We start from the raw sequence: 22,301 nt of genomic DNA, 5'->3' as shown, positions 1-22,301 counted from the left end.
AGAAACTCTGTAGCATAAACTATCAACATTTTCTAATTTAATGGTCAACTTTGTTTCTCAAAGTGGTGGTTTTCAATGATTATTTTATATAAGAATAGAACTATGTTTTTCTTCAATTATGCAACAAACATTTCCTGACAGATGCCAAGCAAGTGGCACCCATGTGCCATTTCTGGTATCAACACTATAAAATGCCCAAACTTTAGTAAGGGCCTCATTTTTGTTATTTCCAAACTGCCCTCCTCCATCTTCATGAAGGTATTACTCCTGATTCAGGAATAGGTCTATCCATACTTGTCTTTTGGTTTCCTGTCTCAATTCTGCAATCTCCTCTTTGGCCGTTACACTCTTGAATCATTTCAAAATCCTGCTTCCCAAGGTAATCTGTCTCGATTTTCTAATCTTCTAACTTCCCATTACTCATCATTTCAATTCCTTCTACTGGCTCCCAATTGCTTTGCTAGCCAATTTTGAATTACTTATCCTTATCTCGAAGGCCATTCACCACTCCGCCCCTGCTGACGTCTTTTTCTTTATCACTACTGAGTCCTCCCTTTGCCCACACTTCTACATGCAAATGCATTTCCAGAGCATGAGAATGCTTTGGATTTATATAATGCTTTTGCCTTGAAGAGCTTTAATCTTTTCCTCATATCGTCTTAGAGAAGAAGGTAATTGAGCTGTGGTTTAAAATTCATGAATGCATCTGGCAGTAAAATTCTGTATTTTGTGTACCACTTATTCTGTACTGACATCTCTAGTCTTTGGCCTCCCATGTAGCATTCACCGATTGCTATCTAAAGGCCATCTTTAGGTAGCTGCCCTATTATCAGGCCGTGGCAAGCTCTACAGTGGCAAACAATTATTCTTAATAAATCATAGAACCACAGAATTTAAGTTAGAGACAGGGATTTCCCTACATACAAGAATCCAAATTCCCGTTCAGCTTAGAAATCCCTCTCAGAACATTCCTGATGCCTAAAATGGTCTTTTCAGGAGGGAAAGCCAACTTACAAGGACGAGCTCTTTCCTTGTTGCTCACGACTCATTTTGAGAAAAGTATTCTTTGTGCTGAAGAAGTCTGGTTTCCTACCACCTCCTGTTGGGTATCGCATGTCACTTGAGAGACACGAAATAATTCTAACGATCTCTCTTTGCCTTGAAAATACAACCGAGCACAGCCAACATCTCCTCTGTTAAATGCATCTGTTTGGGGTTAGATGTCCAAGTTGCTTCAATAATTCCTCTCGTGGCAGACTTTTTTTTATTTGGCTGCGCTGGGTCTTAGTCACGGCATGCAGGATCTTCAGTTGCAGCATGCAGACTCTTAGTTGCGGCATGCGGGATTTAGTTCCCTGACCAGGGATCGAACCCGGGCCCCCTGCATTGGGAATGCAGAGTCTTAACCACTGGACCACCAGGGAAGTCCCTTGTGGCAGACTTTTTGAGAAATTCCACGCTGTTGCCTCATCTCTTATATAGCAGACTTCACAATCAGGCTTGCTGTCAGTGTCAGGCCTAATGTTGCTGTCACTTACTCTTCCAGTCATTAATATTGAAGGCAGTTTTTTATAACCTTAAAATAAATGAATAATTAATCATCCTCTTTGTCCTTTAATGAATTTGAAAGCTCATATTCATACTGTTTTGGTTACTGAAGTAACCTAGGCTCAAAGAGTATTTAAAATTGTCATGTCATGGTTCTGACAACATAGGGATAACATGTAGTCGTGTTTGAGACTGACTTGGAAAAAGACTCTGGTTTTTAATCTGATATTTTGAAGAATTATTGAGATGTCACTGAACAGCATTTTTAGAATTTTCACATTGCTCACACATGAGCACTTTGGGAATTGTTCAGTGAATATGTCTCCTGAGCACTTTGTTCCTTGACATTATCAAAATCTTGGAATTTATTTTTCTCCCTATCTTGTGATGCCTGGGTAGAACTGGGACATCACTATCACATTTAGAAATTCATTTCTTTTCTTTGTTCTTCCCCATGAAAATGCTCTATTCCAGTTGGAAAATAAAATAGATTAGGTTTATGTGTTTTACTCTTTTAGGGGTTCTGGAATCCTCTAAGTATCCAATGAGATCTAGCAACACTCTCTTGGAAACTATATGTATACTCATAATCACACGGAGAATTTGCCTTTAATTTTAGGGGTACAGGTGCCAGTGGGATCATATACATGTTACCGTTACAAGGTACTGATTCCAGGTTAAAAATCACTGATTTGGTTGTACCTCATTTTACATATATCTCTTCCTGAAAAGATATATAAAAATAAAATTGTATTAACAAGTTACGTGTTTAGTAGTTCCATTCAGTAACCTTTTAAGGCAAATTATTTCCTAAATTGATTTTAATTCAAATCTTTATAGAATATTGGGTTTCGTAATGTGAGCACATTTGTATAATCTTATGCTTCAGCCTTTTTCTTCTGAATGCTTTCTTAAAATATGTTCATGATTAAAAGGATTAAAAATACTTTTTCGGGCTTCCCTGGTGGCGCAGTGGTTGAGAATCTGCCTGCCAATGCAGGGGACACGGGTTCGAGCCCTGGTCTGGGAAGATCCCACATGCCGCGGAGCAACTAGGCCCGTGAGCCACAATTACTGAGCCTGCGCGTCTGGAGCCTGTGCTCCGCAACAAGAGAGGCCACGATAGTGAGAGGCCCGCGCACCGCGGTGAAGAGTGGCCCCCGCTTGCCACAACTAGAGAAAGCCCTCGCACAGAAACGAAGACCCAACGCAGCCAAAAATAAATAAATAAATAAATAATTAAAAAAAAATACTTTTTCTCTGTAAACCCTCACCTCTGACCTTCTGCAGTCTTATTTGCAGTTATCGCCGGCACAAATAATTGATACGGTAGAAGATACATCTTAAGACAAATTTTAATTCTTTAAAGTGTGTCACAATACCTGCATATTTTACAGGTATATTTATACAGGTATAGGTGTATTTGAAATCACTGTTTTCCTTATTTTTTAAAAAAATTTAGATTCCCCAACTTCAAAAATAAGATTTATAAATGTATATTTACAAATAACGTACAAGGAAAGGACAGGAAATAACAACATGACTCATACGTGTATTCAGCATATCTAAATTCATAGTTTTAAATATAATAATCCTATTCTTATTAGGTATAGATAAAGGTTTGATCAGTGTTTTTATAATATTAACCTTAGTTTACCAATATTAAGCTATAAATTATTACACAGAAATGATCTGTAACACCAGCTCTATTGTAACAGTCTTTTGTCATGCATGATTTATATAATTTGCTGAACCTGATGAAAACTTCCATCTCGGCCTGAAGGCTGTGGAGATGCTGAGCTGTGTGCAATCTGTAGGAAGGGCTATGGGGCTGACCAAGTACAACAGACGTGTGGAATATATCGTTTACAAGTTTTATCTCTTTTGGTAAGAAACGTACAAAGCCCATCACAGTGTTAATCCTAACTTATATATGCTTGTGAATATTTAACCAGAGGATTGTCAAAATACATTGCTATACATTGAGAACATAAACTTTGGTTTTATGTGTAACGATTTTTAAAATATACTTCGGGAGAACTATGCATTTACATACAGCACTTGTAAGACAAATTAAATTCAGAATGTATTATGAGGAATATAATATTTTTATTTCAGTGCAATCAAGAAAAAGGGGCAATCTTTTCATCTTAATTAATTAATTTATTTTTAGCTTGGCAATAGGAGTAAGCCTATTATATTCCTGGATGACCACCAGAATCAGTCCCTAAAAATGCTGAATATCACAATTTGGTGTTTAACAAATAGATTCATATTCATTATACTGTTTAGTCATAGTGTAAAGGAAGTTACCTCTTCGTATCTCAGGGTGACTTTTGTGGTTTACAAGGAGTAGGTCCAGATTGTATGGCACCTGAGCCTTTATACAACTCCGGGAGCCCACTTTAACACAAATACAACATTAAGTAACAACTGAATACTTTAGACTAAAAATGGAAATCATGACAAATTACAAATTTAATAAAGCTGACAAATTCCACAGGCGTCAAAAAATCTATAAAATTATGATTTGGGGGGTGCTTTATAGTTTTTGGATGGGTATTCTCTGTCTCTTCATATGACCATGATTCTATAATGTTTTCTATGTAGAGAATGATAGGATAATGCAATTGTGGGACAGCTAGCAGTAACCTAAGGATACAGGGAAGAAACTAAGAGCCACCAAATAATCTCACCAAACCTGAACTAAATGCATCTCTAGTTCAACTTTTAATTAGCCAGATCTCAAAAAGGTCCACAGTCACTCCAGTGCCACCCAAGCTAAGGGGAAGCATCAGTGCATAGAAAAAAATCAGTGAGTAGACATTTTTAATGACTACAGTTAAAATATCTTACTTTTGCCAAATTCCCATATCATCTGAATATGTCAACCCAGTATTTCCAGTGCCTTGGAAAGAGGCCTGAAACTTTGCCCTTCATGATAAACCCTCTTCTTTGGTGGGCAGGAAAATATCTAGACCACAGCAAATTGCCTAAGGAAACAAAGAAGTTGGCCTTACAGTTATACAAAAGTAGTTCTATTTTTCCTAGAGTTTAGCCACCATTTCTCAGACATTTCAATGAAGTTCTTTTCATGCATTCTCCTCTAGAAGTTTTTTTTTTCTTTAAATAAATAAATTTATTTATTTATTTATTTATTTTTGGTTGTGTTGAGTCTTTCGTTTCTGTGCGAGGGCTTTCTCTAGTTGCGGTGAGCAGGGGCCACTCTTCATCGCGGTGCGCGGGCCTCTCACTATCGCGGCCTCTCTTGTTGCGGAGCACGGGCTCCAGACGCGCAGGCTCAGTAGTTGTGGCTCACGGGCCCAGTTGATACGCGGCATGTGGGATCCTCCCAGACCAGGGCTCGAACCCGCGTCCCCTGCTCTGGCAGGCAGATTCCCAACCACTGCACCACCAGGGAAGCCCTCCTCTAGAAATTTTTAATTTCACAACTTATACTACTTTAATTCACCTCACTCATTTAATAGCATAATCTTTTGAAGGGGAAAAATAGCTGGGCTCCACTAAGCTTTAAATGTGCATTTGTTTCCCAGTATTATGACCTGCATAGAAAGAAGTAATACCTTTATGTGAAATGTTCCCCTTGGTTTATTTTAAAACACCAAATGGTATTATGTGATAATAGGATGTAAACCTAATTCAGAGAGTAGAAAATGCTATTTATGATCTGGACTGTCCTTTAGGTTTTTTACTATAGTCCTCAAGAAGCTGAGAATTCACCATTGTCTGATTAAAACACACACACACACACACACACACACACACACGCACACACGTACATAAGAAATACAAATGCTATAAGCATACATATTGACGGACAGGGTAATTCATCTGAAAAACCTGAAATAAATGCTGATGAGAACCTCTGGACTAAGTTTCAGTGTAAACAAGTGGGTTATTTAAATTCTCTGTCAATATAGAAACTTCAAGTGAACAAGGCAGCCTGACTGTAGGACCATAATTCAGAAACAATCTGTAAGGCAAAATATAGAGGCACTAATTTTGTTGCATTTGCAGCCCACATACTGTAACACTGGGTTTATTCCTGTTATCCTGGCTAAAGATGAGTCAGGGACCTCTAATATAGCCATTCCGAAAAGATAGTAATTGATTCAGAATGTGAGACTGAGAGAAATCCTAGAAGTTTGACCTTCAGATCAGTTTAATTGTAGATCAATAATACATTACTTAGACCAAAGCAGTATCCCAAATCCCCACAGTCGGCTGCAAGATAATATTATACCTCAAATAATTTGTTTGAGAGCAGTCAATATAGATAATTTTGTCCTGATGATAATTTGCTGATTCAGGGAACAAACATGCAACATCCAGCCCTGATGTAGATATAGCTCAGGCCAGCCCCATAGAATATGGTCACCTGGCATTCCCATTTTCCTATAAATGTCCTATTGGAAGAATAGCTCTTAATGTTCAGTGAAACAAAAGCTTGTTTTAAATTCCCTAGACTTTGCTTCATGAATGATTATACCTATCTTGGCATGAAATCCTTTCCCTCTTGGAGCTAATAACATTGATATATCTTCTAGAGATGCTAGGCATCATCAGATCATCAGTATTATGGGGAGAAGAGGGTGGGCAAACTCTGGTCTATGGCTTTGTGTGTTATTAGTGAATTATGGTTTGTTAGAGTGATAAGTCATGATTAAATAGTCGCATGTTAGGAAAACTTTGATCCAATAAAGAAAACCACCAAAATTTTACCAAATGTAAAATAGGTAGCTAGTGGGAAGCAGCTGCATAGCACAGGGAGATCAGCTCGGTGCTTTGTGACCACCTAGAGGGGTGGGATAGGGAGGGTGGGAGGTGAGACACAAGAGGGAGGAGATATGGGGATGTATGTGTATGTATAGCTGATTCACTTGTTATAAAGCAGAAACTAACACACCATTGTAAGGCAATTATACTTCAATAAAGATGTTAAAAAAATAAAGAATTAGCTACATCTGGATACAAATTATAGAGATGTTTTGGTAGCATCCTCACTTGCTTTCTTACAATGTATTGGGATAGCATGTAAATGTAAATTGATGCTAAGTTGCATGGTGTATATGAAAAGAGTTCATTTTAGCAATATGCTACCCCAGCAGTCCATTTTAAATCACATTAATTTTTCTTTACAAAATTATTTTAAAAACTCCATTGAGATAAAACCATATACAATATACTGCACGTATTTAAAGCATACAGTGTGACAAATTTTGATGTATATATACGTCTGTGAGAAAATTACTAAAATCAATACAGCAAACCTAGCTATTACCCCTAAAAGTTTCCTCTTGCCCCTTTGTTATCCCTGCCTCCTGCCCTTTGCTAGAAACCCCACCAACCCAGCTGATGGATGGTCAGCTGAAGACTGGAGGGGAGCCATTGGGGACGTCGAAATTCTCTGCCTGGGGGCCCCTCTGCCGCTCTGCTCAGCAAACTCCACCTGCCCTGACCTCCCCACGTTCCCAGCTCCATCGCCTCGATTTAACCAATTTGCTAACAAGCATTGATGTTGCTCCTAACTTGTCGACATTGTTCACTTGTTTATTTCCTTAGTATTAATTTGTAGGCAAGTTGCTAGATCAAAAATAATGTCCATTTAGTATTACAATAGTTCTAACCAAATTAGCCTCCAGAAATCTGTCCTTTTTTTCCATCGATATATTACTGTCTCCTTTCAAAAACCCTCTCCAACCTTTAGCATTTTTTTTATCTTTGGGATCTTTGCCGAAAAGATCAACATAAATGAATACCTCTGTTATTTTAATTGTCATTTGTTTAATTATTAGTTCGATTTCAACTTGTTTTTCAGCCTTCTGGGGAGGAAGGGGGATTCTTTGCCTATGTACTTTGCCTAGTTTTATTATATATTGGCATGTTCATCTTATTTTCTAATTTGTAACAAATCTTCTTCAAGGTTCCTTTTTCCCCCTTGGATAATCTTGTCACATCGTAAAGGAATCTTGTTATATTTTTTATTAAAATAAAATTGAGTTTATAGAGAAGTTGAAGAGGGTTTGATGTCTGAATATGGTATGCCTACAGGGGTGTGGAGGAAAGAGGGATTCAGAAGGAACCTAAGGGAACTTTTAGGAATGATGGAAGTGTTCATTACCCTGCTTGTGGTTATGTTTTCATGGGGATATGCATATGGCAAAACTTGTCAACCTGTACACTTTAAATATGTGCAGCTCATTGTATCTCAGTCGCGGCTCAATAAAGCTGTTATTTTAAAAAGTGACACCAAGCATTCTACCCAAAATAAGAATCGAGTTTGAAAATAAGAATTGAGTTTGATCAGAATATTTTTGTGTGTCATCTTGGTTAGATTTCTCCTGTCACAGTTACAGTGGCTTTCTAAAATAAATGGGGAAGCCAAAGAAAGTCACTTTCACCTTCAAGATTAAAAAAAACTGAACCAATAAAATAAGTGGTTCTGAATCAGACTCAGTCTAAAAAAAACCCTGAATAAAAACGACTTCTGGGTGGCATTACATGGGAATCATAGTCTATAAATCTCTGGGAATGAAGAAGAGAAAGCAAGAGAGAGGTACAGGATGGCTTTAAGCCTCATCCATGTAGTTAAAGAATGATAATGGCCTTATAATAAATTTTTAGAGCTTTTTCAGTATTGAGAAAGAGGCAGACTTTAAAATCTTTCCTTTTAGTACAAGAAGTGACTATTTAATGATTCCAAAAAGCAGTATGAGCTTGAGTTGCACCCATACTTATCAGGCAGGATTTATGGAGTCGAAGGTCACTGAAGAGTACAAGAGAAGAACAGGTTACTAGGAAAGGGTTCCAAGTAATATCCACAGGGCTGTGAGTCAGCCAGGGCTTAACAGTTTGTCCCAGTGGGGCAGCAGGCTGAGTTTTCATAGGAACAGACTGAGAGTCTTGTGCATCGGCTCAGCTATGCAGTACAAAGGCAAGACTTTTATCAATTTTCATGAAATGACTTGAAAGTTTCCATGCCGTAAGAATGAGATAAACTTTGAATTAACAACTTAAAGTTTCATGATTAGGGGAAAGAGGAGAAAGAGAAAGTGGAGAAAGAGGCAGTAAAGAAAAAAATGATGCAGTTGAAAGATAGTGGGAAAAACTCTGCTGTTGGAGTCTGAAGGGCAGGATTCAAGTCCCAACTTTGATATTTATCAGCTGTGAAACACAGAAAAATTATTTAGCTTTTCAGAACCTCAGTTTTCTCCAATCGGTAAATTTGTAATAAAAACATACACACCTTTTAAAGTTATGGTAAAAATGTCTTGATGCAAGTGTAAGTATTTTTCAAAATATAATTCTACCTTCCAACAATGTTTTTGGTTCCAGATGCACTCTGATTTTAAGTCTACAATTGTTTTCCTTCCTCAATCAGCATCCTCCATTGTGAGATCAAAGCTATTCTTTAAAGCTGAGGTGTTAATGTTTAAAAATAAACCCAAAAAAATCTGTTACATCAAATTCAGTAACTTTGGACAACAATAAAAAGAAACTTTGATGTGTAATCCCTATCCCACCACATACTCATTATATTTTTAAAATTTGAGGGGTGTAAGGAGAAGGTAATGGGAGCAAGCAGATGGGCACGTGATAGCAGAGTGAGTATTGTAAAATAAAACTAGATTTTATTGCTGTCGTCTTAGATGTATAGATCTGAGCAGGTCTCTGTCATAGGATCCTATTATAGCTCTACCTGTGCTCTGCCCATTGACTGTTTATACCAGGATGCCTTGAAGCCACCTCAAACACAGCATGTTCAATTTGGAACTCATTATTTTCTCCCCAGTGTTCAAGCTAGAAGCCTTCAGGCCACCCTTGACTCTTCTCTCTTCTGAAATCTCTCCTCTGCCCCATATGGATCAGTCTCCACATCCTGTCAATTCCACCTTCTAAATGTCTTTTCTGCTCTTATCACTTGTGCTTCTGTTGCCACTGCCTGAGTTTAGGTTATAGGCTTCTCAGTGTTTGGTCTCCTCTTTCGCCCAGTGGATCCATCCCCCAAATTGTCACCACCAAGAACTATCATTCTAAAATACAAACTATCTTTCCAGAACTCAAGACTCTCTCTCCTCTATAGGAATTTAACTTTAGGGTGTATTCAGATAAATGAGCCAAGATATCTGTTAAAAATATGTTCACCTCAATATTGTTTATAATAGGAAAAAGGGAAAGAACCCCAAAGAGGGGACCAGTTATACCAATGGTTCTTCCAATAAACTATAAAATAACATTAAAATGGTGCTATAGATCTGTAATGAATATTTTGAAAAATCATTAATGTTAATTATAAAAATCAAATTACTGAAAAAAGTTCATAAAATTGTAGAGAATATATTTTACTGTAAAGAGAGATTTCTGGTGGTAGAATTCAGCAGGAATTTTTCTGGTCTCACTTCCCCCAAAACCAAAAGCAAAATGAAACTAAAACAGAACAAAAACCCTCCTATGTGGCTCTTTATAAAAAGTAATACTTTTGGTAAGAATTTCAGTGACCATCCCAACTCCCACAACTCAGCACAGCAAATGTGAAATGTCATAAAACAAATTCACTAATGCCTTAAAAGTTATGAAAACCAGGGGCTTTGAGACATCCTGTATCTTCCCCATTTTTTTCACAAAAAATTTTTGTATAGTCTCTCACATAAAATACCACGTGGTGTCCTCAATACACTATGGTTTACTCCATCTATTCATAACTGTGTTTTCTATTTATATTTCTTTAAAAAATAACTATGTTCATGTGTATCTTTGAAGGCCAAAGAAAAATAATGCTGTAAAGATTGGGGAAGAGAGGAAGGGGCAGACAAACCCTGTTGTTTCCTTGTTTGGTTCTAGATTTGTCTCTCAACTAAGGCCCCTGATAGGAGTTAGTTATCCTCAAACACTTACATTGGCTGATTCATTGTTTCTTAAATGGCATTTATAATCAGTTTTTCAAAACAGTAGTGGGATCTGGTGTTGCATTTAGCCTTGCTCTGTCAGAAGGCTTTGAGACTAAGGCGCCCGTGGGCACGTGTGCATGCGCGCGCGCACACACACACACACACACACACACACACACACTGTAGCTTTGCAATTTGCGTATGTTTTGACACTGGTGGGACTATTCATTGTTTTTACAGAAATGCCGTTATTAAATTCTATGTAATGTGGTATGTTAAAGGTTTGTTTTTCTTTTTTTTTTTTTTTTTTTTTTTTTTTTTGGGGGGGGGTTTATTTTATTTATTTATTTATTTATGGCTGTGTTGGGTCTTCGTTTCTGTGCGAGGGCTTTCTCTAGTTGTGGCAAGCGGGGGCCACTCTTCATCGCGGTGCGCGGGCCTCTCACCATCGCGGCCTGTTTTGTTGTGGAGCACAGGCTCCAGATGCGCAGGCTCAGTAGTTGTGGCTCACGGGCCCAGTTGCTCCGTGGCATGTGGGATCTTCCCAGACCAGGGCTCGAACCCGTGTCCCCTGCATTGGCAGGCAGATTCTCAACCACTGCGCCACCAGGGAAGCCCTGTTTTTCATTTTTTAATAATCAGTTGCCTCATAGCATATATCTTAATCATTGTCAAGGAAAAAACTGATTAAACTTTAATCTCTTCTCAAATCACTTCACTTTCTATTGATATGATGTTTTCCATCTGCCCCTCTCCACACCCCCATTTCTCTTTTATATTATGAAATATAATAGAGATGAGTAATGACATTAAGTTAAGTAGTATCAACTATTTATTGGTGTAAATATCTACACACAAAGATTAATGGAGAATTCTGAAAAAGACAGCTAAATAGTTAATAGTGGCACTTTTGCTATTTCCATGGTGACTTACTATATATGAAAGATAGGTCTTTCAAATGTATAGAAGAATAGGATTGTAAAATACTCCATGGTAAATAGTCTTTAGTGCTTTGAACATAAATATTGATTTTTTTCCTGTTATAGATAGCTGTATGTATTATATATATTACTCAAACTTTATTAGTTTTGCTTTAGAATTTTAAAAATTATCAATGTATGTTAAAATCTTTTTGACCAAAATCAAAAGTAAAGTAATTATCTCAATAGTAAAAAAAGCCAAACAAACAACAGCAAAAACCTCTTTTTTTAAGGGGATATGGTGAGATGAGAGGGATTGTGATTAAGAAAATAGGCTGTGGGGTGTGATCAGTCTGGGCTCAAACCCACTTTCTAGAATTAACTAGCTGGATAACTTTAGGCAACTCACCTAAACTATTAAAGCTCTTGTTTCCTCCTCTGCAAAGTGACAATAGTAATAGGACATAATTGATCATGTCATTATGAGATAAAATGAGGTAATGCCAGGTAAATTGATTGACAGTGTGCTTGGTACTCAAAAGGTATTGATATTTTAAAATAATTTTTAATATTTCTAAGAGCCATTATTTATAGATAGTAAAAACTATGCCTTTTGCTTGCATTGTACTTTACAGTTCACAAAGTACCATCACAAACATGATCTCATTTTATCCTCACCATAAACATGACATAGAGAAACTCTAAATGAATCTCAGGAAAGATCAATGACTCATCAAAGTTCTACAACAGGACTAGGACAAAGTACTTCCTGTGAAGGTCATACGGAAACTAATTGATATATCTATATCTATATCTAATCTATACCTATATCTATATCTACCTCCTAGATTATAGGTAGGCATATTTAGTATAGGCAGCAGTTGTATTTCTGTATGTTCATTTCTGGCATTGGATGCTATTCCTTTTATAAAAGTTGTGACCTTGCCACTCATGGAACAGATGGCATTGCTTGATTAAAGTCAGGCCATATTTAGAACATTTCTAAAAAGCCTTTCTCATTTGGATAAACATTTCTGCCCACTGAAATGGTTTCTTTTCATCAACTGAGCAAACCAAATCATGGACTGTGTTCTCCTAAGACCTCTCTGCCGTCCATTCTCAGGAGGGCAAGTGTTGAGCTTATATTCTCAGAAGTGAACTTTTCATACTCTCCAGAAGAGAATGTCAAAGCTTCTTTGACAAAGGTGAGGTCTGTGAACGTGCACACTTGTTCATTAATTAAGCAAATTATCTGTCCTCATGGAAATAAGACTTTGAACAATTTGTCATCTTCTGAAGCAAGTAATAAAAGAGTATCAACTCTTACACATGAAAGACAAAGGAAAGTAGTGGGGGAAAAGACTAAGAGAAGAAGACTGTGCATTTTACATAACGTTACTTAAATTTACCTAAAATATAAATAGGCTAAACATGTACTGTATGTATATGTATGTAATAGATGGATAGATATAGCTATATCCATACTCCAAAGACCAAGATTTATATATTATTAAGGCAATTAAATATAGAATTTGTTTTAAACAAAAAAGCCAAATAAGACATTTCTGCCTAGTTTTAAAATTTTATTTTAAGCAAAACACTACATTATAGCCATTATTATATAGGGTAATGTTATTTACAGACAAAATTAATTTTTTAGTTTGCATTGAAACAGGTATGTGTGGAGTCAGGAAAAGATAAGTCAAACCGGTCAAAGAGAGTAATATCAAGAGGGCATTCGGGTGCAGCAGTCAGGCCAACTCAGATTTCCGTCTGGACTCTGCCACAGAACAGCAAAACTTCCTCAGTCAAATTACTTAATCTCTTTAAGCTGGATATCCTCATCTGATGAATGAGGACCCCGACGCCTAACCCATAGGATAGCTTTGAGGATTAAAGGACATGCACAATTCACACAGCTTATCCATCTATGTCTACTTGTATTAGTTAGCTAGGACTGCTGTAACAAAATACCACAGATGGGATTGTTTAAACGACAGAAATTTATTGTCTCATTATTCTGGAAGCAAGAAGTCTGAGATCAAGGTGTTGGCAGGTTTGGTTCCTTCTGAGGGCTGTGAGGGGAGATCTCTTCCAGGCCCCTCTTTATCTGGTAGATGGTGTTCTCCCTGTGTTTTTGTCTTTCCTCTGTACCTCGTTCTGTGTCCAAATTTTTCTTTTTCATAAGGACACCAGTCATAATGGATTAGGGCCCACCATCCTCCAGTATGACCTCATCTTAACTAATTACATCTGCAACAACCCTAATTCCAAATAAGGTCACATTCTAAGGTACCAGAGGGAGAGGACTCCAGCATCTGAATTTCAACCCATTACACTGTTCAAAGGTTACTGTTTCAGAGAGATCTTGCTTGACCATCGTTTCTAAAAATGCTTCTAGCCCTTCCCAACACACTCATACTCTTGCCCTACATAAAATGTATAACTGTATAAAAGTAAATTATATAATTATTTTCTTATTTTTTTTCTCTCTCTCACACTAGCCTGGGACCTAGACCTTACCTGTTTAATAAATCATTCTGTCTTGGGACACAGTATGTGCCTGGTACAAAATAGTCCCTCACTAAATATTTGTGAAAACAAAGGTAAACTTTCTGGCTCAAGATCAGGACTCAATAAATGATAAGCGCTATAACTAAAACATAGGGTCATTTTCCATCCAAATTGGTAGTCACTAGCCACATGTGAAATAAACTAAATTTTTAATTTTGTTTTAATAGATTTAAATGTAAATAGCCACTTGTGTCTAGTGGTCATTGTATAATGGACAGTGCAGATATAGAACATCTTCATTATTGCAGAGCATCCTATTGGACATCGCCGGACATGGAGAGAGAACCATGGATGCATAGATGAGGGTATCAGAGAAAATGCAGAACTGAGCCAGTGCTGCCTGACAGAATCTGACCACACTGCCCTGCGTCGTAGCTCTTTCCTGTCACTGAATAGCTCCTCTTTTCTTTTTTCTTCCTTATGGTACAGGTATATTGCAAACATTCTTTTCTTCAGTTATTAAATCAAAGTATATAACTTGAAGTTTTAAAAAGCTCTAAAAGGATTGTCTTGAGAATCGCATTAACATCATTGCTGTGGATTGTGCCACAGCAATTTTTACTTTTAATTCCTTTTCTCTTTGCTATTCAGATGAGTAAGAGGGAAGTGTAGATAATTAATCTACAGACTCTGGCTTATGAAACTTACAAATGACTCTTTGAGAAACAAAATCTTTAAGGACACAGAACAGAGCTATTTCTTTGCTTAACAAGCAAATGGATGCAGGTACAGGTGCGGCTAGCCAGGAGCCAGCAGGTGTCTGTGTGTGGGCTCAGTTCTTCCCGCAGCCCCAGGAAGTATGCAGGTTTTCACCACCCTTGTTCAGCCTCTGCTATGAATAACAATCTGGACCAAAAAGTTTTGTGAAAACTCTTTTGGCTTCATATAAAAGTCTGTCTGATACTTTAGGTCAGTAGCACACCTTCAAATACATTTCTGAATCCCAGACTATATTCCTTAAGGATGGATTCAGTGATGTTGCCTGTTAAAAGGATGGAGAGAGAGGGAGGGCATAATTAATGAAAAAATGCAAATTAGAAAGTAATAGAAAGCATATTGTTTATATAAAATGCAGTGCCTAGGTAAGAATAAAATATTAAATGTATATGACAATGAACTTAGAATATGCTCCTATCTGGAAAAAAAAATCCTAGATTTTAAAAATAATCTGTTTTTGTCATTTTAATCCTCATTTGAACAGTAGCAAAATATCCACGCCACCTGCTTGGTGACTTTTCTGAAAAGAATAGGTGGTCTCAGCGTATTTCCTACTGTAATGGCATTGATCTGACCAAACTCATCACCATCCAGTTTAATTAATTACTTAATTCTTGAGAAACGTTGCTTGCCTAAAGTGAGCCAGGCATATTTATCCTTGAGAATGAAAAATACTGCTGGAGGGGCTAGAGTCTTAGTACGTAACTGAGTTTTTAATTACCTAAATGTGGTTGTAGAGCAGACTATTCTTAAGCAACTGAACAGGGGAAATGTGAAAAATTAAAGGCAAAGTATAAAATTTTATAATGGGTCTATTGGACTGTTTTTCAAAAGAAGCAGAAGCTTTACAATTTGTGGATTGTAGAACTAAAAAAATAGCAAAGTTGGAAAATATTTATAAGGAATAATTCTTAAGATGTAGACTAAAGATCTTATTTATGTTTTAGGAACAGGAAGCAATAGAAGCATATACTTCACAGGCTCTCAAAATGTCTCCACTCATCACTGCATTTTGGTATTTTAGTTCACTGCTCATTAAGGTTATTACCTTAATTTATTTAATCAGAATATTTATTCTCATGTTGCAAATGACTTGTGACAAGATTTGTTTCTTAATATGCTTTTACCAATGAAAGCTAAACAAAATAATGCTCATCCTTTCACCATTAAAATACTAATGTTTTTATAGTGTTTTTATCTTAGTTTACAAGTTTCTTTTATAAAAAAGCTTTGTTTCTATGTTCGCAAACTACAGACTTTCAGTTTGTTTAACCAACATTTATATAATTAAAATCTCCAAATTAAGAAGCTAGTTAAGTCACCCATTTGTTCTGTAACATAACAGCCATTAAATAACAAAATCCATCATTCCCCATTACTGATTTGTTTTGCCCATCTAATTTTCTAATAGAAAATTATTTCTAATAGAAATTATTTATTTGAGTGTTTGAGATACGGAAGCTCATCCCATTGAATACTTCAGAATCCAACTGTGACTTTATAGAATTCAACAAACATTATTTTAATACAAATTAGGACACTAGCCATTAGTTAAATAAATTACCTTATTTTGGAATGTTCTAAGGAATCTATGACTAATATGGTAGTCTAAGTGATTTTTTTAAAGAGACTGTTGCCAAAATCCCTTTGTTTTCCAACTTAACCTGAAGTGAGACTTTATTTTAAAAGAAAATCTACAAATTAATGTTTCAAAGCTATGAGATACTCCTTCCTCTTGTCTATGGATACAAAAGATGCAGCAATACATTATCCAGATGCTTTTGGCTGTGTTTATTTTTCATTGCTGCATAATGAATTACCACAAACTTAGTAGCTTAAAACAACACCCATTTCCTTCTTTCTTTTTTATAACATCTCACAGTTCTTAGGTCAGAAATCCAGGTTGGCAAGGCTGGGTTATCTGCTCAGAGGCTCACAGGGCTGAAATTAAGGTGCTGGCTAGCTGTTTCTTATCTGGAGCTCAGGGTCACCTTCCAAACTCATTCCTGTCATTGGAAGAATTCAGTTCCTTGCAGTTGTAGGACTGAAGTCCCTCTTTTCTTGCTGTCTGTTGGCCGGGGATTCCTCTGGCCTTCTAGGGGCCACTCAGGTTCTTGCCCCATTGGTCATCTCCATCTCAGCATTGGAGAACCTCCCTCCTGTTGAATCCTTCACACATTTTTAATCTCTCTGACTTTCTCTATTTCTTCCAGCCAAAGAAAACTATCTCCTTTCAAAGATCTCACAAATTTAGACACTCTGGAAAATTTCTCTATCATAATGTCAACTGATTAGTACCCTTAATTACAGCCACAAAAATTTCTTTTTCCATGTAACTTAATATAATCATTGGGTAATACCAGGGCTGATGGTAATGGGGGCTATCTTGGAATTCTGCATCAAGATGTACAATTCTTGTCAGTTAATTTAAACAATAGAAAGAACATAAAATAGAGTGAATGTTGGAATGACTCATCACTTTATATTTAAATGCTAAGACAAATAATACAGCCATCAAATTTGGTCAAATGATGATCTCAGGAATTGAAATATAGGGATAAGAACTGATACAGACAGAAATCAGATTGTAAGGGCTTAAAGGCGTGCTGAGAGTTTTATCATTTGAGAAATGAAGAACTACTAGGTAAAATGAAGAAATGCCCAGGTAATTGAAAAGTTATATGGAGTAATTCTTAACTTTAAGACACAGGCTAAATATCTTGATGGTTGGATCCAGAGGCAGAGGCCATATAATACCTCTATGCATCAATCTGTCTGGATATTTTAGTTTGCTGCATATTAAAGCTGAATGCTACTATATTTGTGCCACAATACATCCATGGCTTCCTACCTCACCACTGCCTGGGGTCATGCTTTGCACTGTACCGCACTGCCCCGCCACAGTTTCACAAAGTTTGAAGGGGTAAGAAAGGAAAGGGAGGAGACTGGAGAAAAAATTAGGCAACTTTGAGAGAGGAATTTTTGGTTTTTAAATGAGAATTTGTAGGTTGAGTGGAAAGACACTCTGTGAGTAGGGACAGAGGCATGTGAAGGAAGGGAGATAAATGAATGTGCCAAAGAAAGAGAAAGAGAAGGTGCTGAAGGATGAAAGTGTGGATGGAATCAAGAGAAAGATCCTCAAAGGTAGAATTAAGAGCATGCGTGGATTGATTTACTTTGGAAAGGGGAAACCTTTTTTCTCCTTTACAGGAAAAGGAAAGAGGACGAGTAGTGGTTTCACATGAGCGATGTTAAGCCAGTTCATGTAAAGTATCTTCTATCCTTTCATTTTATTGAGACCATTTTATATATATTTCTTCTTCTCTAAAGTGACAAAAAATAGTAGGGCCAAAAGAACACAGCCCATATGAATATTAAACGATGTAACACATATATCATGCTTAGAATAGTACCTACCACATTATAAATGTTTAGAAATGTTAGCTATTATTATTGTTATTACTTTCTACTGACAGTAGAGGAAAATGAGGTAAGGTTGGGGACTGAAAAATAATTTAATGTTTTTTAATAAATTGTTGAATAATAGGACTCCTCTCCTGGCACTGAACTCTGGGTAAAAGTAAGTAGCATTATTCATGGAACATCCAGTTAATGTGGTTAATAATAATAATACTTAACAGCCTGAAACGTACAGAGAAAGCAATGGGCATTGAGGTTTATAAAAAGTCAGAGATAGGAGCTCTGGGGAATCTGGTTATTCTCATGAAGGTATATATCAAGTTCAGAGTGAGCTAGGAAGTTTAAGTAGGAAAATAACAGATTTCATTAGAGATGCAAATTGTGATAGTGTTTTAAGTCTTGGAGTTGGAGGGGGAACTGCAGAGCTTAAAGTATCGGAAGGCAGAGTTAGAGGTGACCATCTCCATGACTTTGGCTTTCCAAAGTGAGGTGGAGATGAATATGAAGAAATTGTCACCATGATTAAAATTGTATTGAGGGTAACAGTACAAGCTAGGGCAGAAGGATAAGAGTCTTATACCACTGGTGAAAGGAGGTCTGGCTATCAGGAAATAGAAGATGATATGGACTCCAAAGGAGGCCGGGTTAGTTGAAAGAAGCTGTTCGAATGGTAGACTATAAGGGCAATGGAGAACCAGCAATTGTTAACCCCTCCTCAAGTTCCAGTAATGTGAGAAACACAAATAAAGTCCGTTTTTAAGAACTGCAGGAGAAGTAGTGCCCATTTAATGGAGCCTCAGGATGCTAGATCTGGGATTCTAGAACTGTGCTAACCAGCACAGTAGCCACTAGCCACATGTGGCCATTTACATTTTAAGTTAAAATAAAAGAAAGATATTTATTTCCTCAGTTACACTAGCCACATTTTAAATGTTTAATAGCCACATGTAGACAGCAGAGATTTTAGAACATATTGGACAGCAGAGATTTTAGAACATTTCTATCACTGTAGAAAATTCTAATGGATAGCACCATATTGGAAGTACAGTGGAAGTGAGAGTCTAGTCTTACAGAAAATGCTGGAGCAGAAGAAAACTATGCTGAATGAGGATATGAGGAAGGACATTCTGTATTTTGACCATTTGAAGTATTCTTTTATTATTATACCATTTGTGAAATCAGGATGAGTCATACAATCGATGTGCTCATTTAAGAAGGTAGGGTTTATTTTTTCTCCTGAAAAATACTGTTAACAAATTGATGATGCATCTCACAATCAGTGGCATCTTAATATCAATGGAATGCAGTAAGAACAAAGCCAAAGGGGTTTTCATCTAGGATAGTGATCACTGAGATAAAGCATCAGGATTAACAGGAAGATTGGAGAGTGACGGTGATCATGGGAAATGAGCTAAATTTAGTGAGTACTTAGCCCCAAGACACCATTTGGAACTTTGGAGTAATGGTGTATTGGCAACAGTTTAAAGTACTTTCTCAGGTTCTGGATTCTCAGATTCTGATTCTAGATTCTTAGACCTTCTGCTGACTGAGAATTGGGTTGATGGTGAGTCTCAGGCTAGTAACCCCAGTCATTCTAAAGTACCAAACCGCAGTGTTGAGCAAATACCTGGCTTTGACAACTACAACATGGCTTCCTTAAAATTGGGCATGGAAGAAGGAAGGGATGAAGAGTTACCCCTCTTCATTTGGATGAAAGGGAGAGAGCTAGAAGTGTGTCCAAAACAAAGGAAAAGCCATTGTGATAATTAAGATAACAACAGCCATACATCAAGGTAGCCAATATCTTCAGACTGGAGATCTGAACTTGAATGGAGATGGGCCACGAAGTACCCGGCTCAACAGAGAGGCATGTCAGATGGGAGCTGAATTTTGTTGTTGTTGTTGATTTTGTTCTGCTTTTTGCTTGTTTTGTTTTTTGATGTCATCATAACTCTGGCATGCATTTTTACAGTAAATTAGAATTAAGGTTTTAAAAATTTGTCTCACATAGTTATTGACAGCTACCATAACACATTTTTTTCCTGGAATTATGTTTGTTTTGTCTTAAAACATACATGTATGCATTTACATATATTGTTATATATATGTGTGTGTGTGTATACATATATATTTATATAAAAACAGTGTAGTAGAAGGAATTCTCTTCTCTGAGTCAAAATATCTGATTTTGAACTTGGAGTCTAGTGTGCCACTTAATTTCAGATTTAACTTCAGCCAAGTTTTATCTTTTGAAGCCATAGGTCAGTTTCTTTTTTCTTTTTTTTTTTTTTTGTCACTATTTTTAAGACCAGTTTTAGATTTACAACAAATTGAGAGGGAAGTACAGAGATTTCCCACATACCTCCTGCCCCTACACGTGTACAGCCTGCCCCTTTATCAACACCACTAGCCAGAGTGGTACATTTTTCACCAAGGATGAACCTACATCCACACATTCTAATCTCCCAAAGTCCATACTTCACCTTAGTGATCACTCTTGGTGTTGTACATTCTGTGGATTTGGATAAATGTATAATGACACAGAGCCGTCATTATAATATCATAGTATTTTCAATGCCCTAAAAATCCTCTGTGCTTCACCTATTCATATGTCACTTTCTTTTAAAAGAGGCAATACTTGTCCCCATGGTTGTAAAGATCAGATAAAATAAGATATATGAAAACATAAACTACAATATATAGATATTCTCAACTGTAAAGTGATACGCATTGAAGTCATGGTTGTTATTTATTGGAGTCCACCTCTCAAATGTTGCTTGTTTCTTGGGTACAGAAAATTGAGTTTGACTCTCAGTATTACGCAGCCTAATTTAGAAACATCTCTTTATTCTTTGGTGATATATTATATAGGAAAAAAAATCAAGTAGAATTATTTAGATACCTGAATCTGAGGAACTCTTGATATAGTAAAAGCCAGACTTGCTAGGGACAATATTATGAGTGCTTTTGTTTATAACCGTGATCTTTTTTCAACCGTAGACATCTCAGGGTAAAGTCCTGGGGCTCTGTCACTGCAGGAGGGAGAACAGGCAGTAGAAATGTCCCTCAGGTTTAATCAGCTAGAAACTACGAGGAATTAACCACAGTGTCAAGAATATCCAGTCATTATTTTGCTGTTTGGGTGAGCTGAAGCATCATTTATGGGCCTAGCAGATTTGCTTTCTTTCTTTTCTTTCTTTTTTTTTTATTTCTGAGATATACATTTTAAAGTAACAACTAGAATTATGACTTATAACTTTATACCAGAACATATAAGATTTTTAGAAATTTCATGTAATGTCTGAAATATTTATATTAACATATTTCCATACAAATAACCCAATGAAAGTTTAGTATTAGTTGTTTTGTTTGTTTGTTTTTATACTGCAGGTTCTTGTTAGTCATCAATTTTATACACATCAGTGTATACATGTCAATCCCAATCGCCCAATTCAGCACACCACCATCCCCACCCCACTGCAGTTTTCCCCCTTTGGTGTCCATATGTCTGTTCTCTACATCTGTGTCTCAACTTCTGCCCTGCAAACCGGCTCATCTGTACCATTTTTCTAGGTTCCACATACATGCGTTAATATACCATATTTGTTTTTCTCTTTCTGACTTACTTTACTCTGTATGACAGTCTCTAGATCTATCCACGTCTCAGCAAATGACTCAATTTCGTTCCTTTTTATGGCTGAGTAATATTCCATTGTATATATGTACCACAACTTCTTTAACCATTTTTCTGTCGATGGGCATTTAGGTTGCTTCCATGACCTGGCTATTGTAAATAGTGCTGCAATGAATATTGGGGTGCATGTGTCTTTTTGAATTATGGTTTTCTCTGGGTATACACCCAGTAGTGGGATTGCTGGATCATATGGTAAATCTATTTTTAGTATTTTAAGGAACCTCCATACTATTCTCCATAGTGGCTGTATCAATTTACATTCCCACCAACAGTGCAAGAGGGTTCCCTTTTCTCCACACCCTCTCCAGCATTTGTTGTTTGTAGATTTTCTGATGATGCCCATTCTAACTGGTGTGAGGTGATACCTCATTGTAGTTTTGATTTGCATTTCTCTGATAATTAGTGATGTTGAGCATCTTTTCATGACCTTCTTGGCCATCTGTATGTCTTCTTTGGAGAAATGTCTATTTAGGTCTTCTGTCCATTTTTGGATTGGGTTGTTTGTTTCTTTAATATTGA

The 22,301-nt window shown here is 36.8% G+C and overlaps 1 protein-coding gene and 1 non-coding gene across 6 annotated transcripts in view; one reads left to right on the top strand and one right to left on the bottom strand.

Annotated features, from left to right (window-relative positions):
• PDE4D (phosphodiesterase 4D) overlaps positions 1–22,301 on the top strand; it is a 1,110,708-nt gene that overhangs the window by 496,952 nt on the left and 591,455 nt on the right. The window lies entirely within an intron of this gene.
• On the bottom strand, positions 1,352–1,424 carry TRNAG-CCC. The gene has a single exon. It is a non-coding gene; the product is annotated as a tRNA-Gly (tRNA).

The sequence above is a fragment of the Balaenoptera musculus genome, chromosome 3, assembly GCF_009873245.2.
Source record: "Balaenoptera musculus isolate JJ_BM4_2016_0621 chromosome 3, mBalMus1.pri.v3, whole genome shotgun sequence".
NCBI lineage: Eukaryota > Metazoa > Chordata > Mammalia > Artiodactyla > Balaenopteridae > Balaenoptera > Balaenoptera musculus.
Note: the sequence above shows the minus strand (reverse complement) of the source record. Positions and strands in the feature narration are given on the sequence as shown.